This window comes from Pinus tabuliformis, chromosome Q, assembly GCF_031772625.1.
Source record: "Pinus tabuliformis cultivar Carrire ecotype Pingquan chromosome Q, CPIR1, whole genome shotgun sequence".
NCBI lineage: Eukaryota > Viridiplantae > Streptophyta > Pinopsida > Pinales > Pinaceae > Pinus > Pinus tabuliformis.
The window spans coordinates 553,380,823-553,386,246 of NC_142296.1; positions in this window are offsets into that span (position 1 = coordinate 553,380,823).

Genomic DNA, 5,424 nt, shown 5'->3' on the forward strand with positions numbered 1-5,424 from the left:
ATAGCAAATGCAGTTCGAAGGCTAGTTGGCTTGACTTCAGGCTTCGTCTGTAAGTTTATAAAGCAAACAAATATAGACAAACAAACAATCTATTCTCTCCCCAGCGGAGTCGCCATTTTGTTATCGGGAAATCTAGTGTCTATGCAGAGTTGCTAGTCCCACTAAGGCTGGTAGCTACCTTAGAAACAAACAAACTAAAACCACTTTCGTTTTGCTTTATGAGAAGTAGATAAGAGGGGAATAAAGGAGACCAACCTCTGTCTTGCGCTTGGTTCCTTGCTGGATTCCTCTCCCTTCTGATAGATCTTTACTACTCACTTCCTCGTCTACCCAGCTTCAAAGATCACCTGTGAAATCAAAGCAGCGTAACACTATCCAAGAACAGAGATCTACTATCATAAACAATATAGGACCAGATATATATTGACCACAAAAATGCACATATCATCAATCATACAAGAATTTGGAGGAAAACTTGAATAGCTTTATTAATAATCAAGAATAGAAAAGAGGATTACAACCAATTGTTCTGACCCAACGTCATCCTCTCAGCAAGAAAGCCCTTCTTCACCTCATGAAAAGCTTAGGTCACCCAACACTATGATGTTGCACCAAGAAACCAGCAGCACTTCCTTACAAGATACAAAATTCTAGCCTCTGGATCTCTGGGATGAGGGATCCATATATAGATGTTTGCAAGGGGGGTGAGTCAGCTTTTTAGATTTGATTAGTGTCCTCTCTCTGATAGTTCTTGATTCCACTTGGAGATTGATGATCTCTTACTCATCCCTGGGCGAATGCAGAGAGGCAAGTGTCACAGGAGAAGTTTCTAGAAGATTCCATGATCCTCCACCTCACATATTGATCCTGCCATTTGTCCACTCTCACCCATCGCACGCCATAGAAGGGCTTTTCAGTATGCATCGCACCTCCCGTGTGCGTTTAGTTGGGATGCAGCGCATTTTGACCATGGAGCAGGTGAGATGGTCTAGTTTTGACCAGTTCTGAGTAGTTTTTCATGGAGAACTTCTGGGAGATGATGTAATTAGTTGACCTTATTCTTTTAGGGGTTAGAACAACACCTTTAGGGACTTAAGAGCCCTTGGTTTATGGAAATTTATGATTGGGGTTGCAATGCCCAAAAATTTCTATAACACTTCCCCAAAGCCTTCATTAAAATATATACTACTTTCTCATTTGTAGGTATATATACTATAGTTGTACTATTTTGCGCTGCACAAAATCCATGATGAAGTGAAACTAGATGTCTATATTCTTGGACCTGTCATGAAACACCACTCAGATAGCGTGATGTAACATTGATTGTCGCAGTGTATCACCGTCATCTCTATCCTCTTACCAAACAAGGCTACCAACAACTTCTAAATCCAAATGGACTTGCATGTAGCCATGCTCATTGCTATATACTCTACCTCGGCTAAACTCAGTTCCATGGACTTTTCCTTCGTATTATACCAAGAAACAAATCTTAATCCCATGTTGAAGAAACACCCTAAAGTTCTTTTTTGATCTACTTTGTTCCATGTCTAGTCTGCATCAGTATAGCCCACCAATCTGACACCATCACCTTAATCATACTTGATCCCATACTCGACTATGCCAAACAAATACCTCAACACATGTTTCCCTATTATATAATGTGTTATCCTCGGCTTCACCATAAATTGACTTAGAGAGTTAACTGCATAGGATATGTCTAGCCTAGTGTTGACGGGATACATAAGAGCGCCTATCAACTGCATGTACCAGTTTGGGTCCACATCTTCCTCTTTGGATGCGTCTATATTCCTCCAATTGTTGATCATGGGTGTAGACTTGGTCTTGCAATCCTCCATCCCAAATATCCTCGAGATCTCGATACAGTATCTCCCTTGACCAAGGAAAATATTTCCATCTATCTTCCATACCTCCATGCCTAGAAAATAATGCAATAAACCTAAGTCCTTCATATCGAAATCTATTACAAGGTCCCTCCCGCACTCCTAGATGGGCGCTAATGAACTTGTCAAGAAAAATTCATCCACATATAGTACAAGAATGATAACATCTCATCCAACCTCCAATTAGTAGAGGTTGTTGTCCCCCTCATTCCTCACAGATCCCATGCCTTGCAATTATCTATCGATGCACTCATACCACACCCTAGGAGCTTTCTTGAGCCTATATAAATATCTCTTCAACCTACGCACATGGGTCTCTCTAGTGTGTGCTACAAATCCCTCTAGTTGTTTTATATACACCTCCTCCTCTAGTTCACCATTTAGAAAAATTGTCTTGACATCGATATGATGGATCTTCCATCCCATCTGTGTCACTAATGAGATCATGGCTTACATATAAGTGTATTTGGCCATAGGAGTAAATGTCTTCTCATATTTTATTCCCTCCTTTTGAGAGAACCCATTGGCCACATACCGTGCTTTGTACTTATCAATTCTTTCATCTACACTATGCTTGATCTTATAGATATAGCATGATACAACGACCACTCTACCTATCAGTCTTGGTACAACCTCCCAAACATCATTCAGCATGATTGAGGTATACTCCTAAACCATTACATCTTGCTACTATGTAGCCTCTTGATAGCTAGAAGGCTCATTATCCACCAACTTACTAACTAACGCCATGTAGCTAATGTACTTCTTTGGCTTTCTTTTCTCTCTCTTTCTCATCCTAGGTGCTTATGAATAAAATGGGAGATCTGGGTCATACAACATCTCTTACTCCACCTCCTAAATAGACTAGTTCTTTCTCTCAGCAAACCAAGTCTGCTATGGGTTGTAAGAAACCGTCTACTCTATCTTGATTCCTGTCTTGGTACAAAACTCCTGGAACTTCTTGTTGGTGTACTCACCTCTATTATCTAACCAATGATTCCAGATATTTATACTTGTCACTTTTATCACTAGAGCCTTATATTCCTGAAAGCGACTGGATAACTCATCCTTGGTCTTCAAGAAATAGATCTAGGTCTTCCTATAGAAATCATTGATAAAAGTAAAAAATTACTTGTACCCCTTAAGATATTTCATTGAAATCATCTAACATTTATATGAATCTACAATTTCGAATAGCCCTTGCATTCTACTATCACTCCCTGGAAACGATGTTTTGGAAAACATCCCCAACACATATCCTCTACATACATTCATGCTTTTTTATCACCTCTAGAAAACCTATCATTGTCTCGAGAAGCAGTCTAACTGCTCCATGATGAATATGGCCCACCCTCCTATTCCATAACTCCCCCTGGTATCTCATAATGTTGTTGCTAACAAGTGTTTTGGGTGTTTCTAAATGAAACTTGTATAACCAGCCTCTCCTCACCCCAACTATTATAGGTGACCTCCAAACTTTGTGTTGTAATAACACTCTATCCCCTCTAAAGAGAAGATCATGCCCTTTGTCCTAAAGGACCGATATGGAGATAAAATTCATCCCCAATCCTAGCACATGCAGCACATCATGGATGTGTATCTGTTTGTTATTCTCCCTCTAAAATAGAACAATCCCTCTTGCTACAGGAGTGTGCTTGGACTTGTTCCCCATCTAAATTTGGAAAATGAATTCCTCCTCCTTGTAACTAGAGAATTAATCCCAAATTCATGTCATGTGAATTTATGCTCCACTTTATATGCACTATACACCCTATGAAATTGAGCTAGTCATGCAAGTGATTAATGCAAATTCATGCTCCATCCTGTTAGAGAGCTCATTCACATTTTTTGAAGCTAAAATTCGCTTATTCCCTTCTTCTTTCTTTATGGGAAATCACTGACATAGTGGCCAAACTCATGATAGCCATAGAACTTTACCTTTGATGGGTACTTCTTCTTGCTCTTCTCTCCTTTTGAGCTAGGTCCCTTACTTGACCCCTTCTTCGCTTTCCTTTCCCTGCTAGAGTGACATTCTCCTACTCCTCCTTCACCTTCAATACCTTGCCATTATTGTTGGTGCCATTGACTAAGTTGAGCCTCACTTCCTCCTTAGTGAAATCACTCCACAGTTTATCGCAACGTGGAAGCTTGTCTCACCTAGAGCTTACCTGGATGAACATATGGTATTCCTTGGTGAACTTGTTGAGTGTTATACGTACTAGCTCATCATCACTTGAATTCTCCCCAAATGTAGCTAGTTCATCTCTAACAGACTGAATTTTGGTGAGGTAAGTGATAACATCTTCACCCTTTTGCATTTTGACAGTTCTCAACTTTCCTTTGAGGATCATTTTTGACTCGTTGATGGATCCTAGTAAATTTTGATGATGACATCCCACATTTCCTTATTTGTCCCTTTCTCAGCAATGTGTGGAATGATATGATCTCTTACTTCGTCGAGAATCATCCCCTTCGATTTGGAAAATTGCCTCCTATACTCATGAAATAAGATGGGATTTGTTGGTACAACAATAACTATTGTAGTAAACTCCTTCAGAACATACTCATCTAATAGAAACAACATCCTAGCCTTCTAAACTCCAAAGTTAGAGGCTACATCCAACCTATCCTAATCTATCAAACCTATTGTGACCATCTCTGGAAAACTACGAACTTAAATAAACTGGAGAATAAAACTGAAGAACTTAAATTGGGTATAATCAAACTAGGTATTAACCCTGATGTGCTTCCTCTTCATATGCATGTGTTGGTTTCTAAAAACCATCTGCGACTAAATCTGTGTAGTACCTCCTTATTCCATCATATCCACTTTGATACCATGTGAAATTTTAATTATTATTTTAATTTAGGGTTGTTATTCTCCTATCTTTTTTAGATTATATGTTAATTGCAAATTGTTTGTGGCAAATATTGAATAAAACACAATTGCAACTTCATGGTAAATACAAGAATTGATAAAATAATGCAAAAAAAAAGAAGTTATATGACACCAATATTTTTGGACAATATTCCATGGAAAAACCTCAATGTGGGGAACCAGTTCAATAGATGATGGTTTTATTATGAATTCTTCAACAATTTGAGAAATTACAACTTCTTTCCTAATGATGGAAAATCTTTGGAAAATAATAATATCAAATAGTAAAAATAATCTTAAAATAAAAATTATCCTCTCAAAATCGATTTAGCCTCTTCTAGCAAACTTGTACTCTTCCCCAGCACTCGTACTACTTACCAAAAATGCATATTGCTTGCTCTGGAAAATTCGCACAACCTTCGAGAATATCTCCTTGCAAGTAAAATTTCCTCTCTCTACTTACTAAAGCTACTTGCAGCTCCTCAGAAAATTGTTTTGGTTAATAGAAATGGAAATATTGCTTCAATTATGCACAGTGGGTAAACTACCTAACTTGCACTAGCTAAATCGAATTCCTCTTCATAGATAAATCAACCTCCTTTCCTGTCACTGAAACACTAGAAATATGTGGAAATTCTCTCTAAA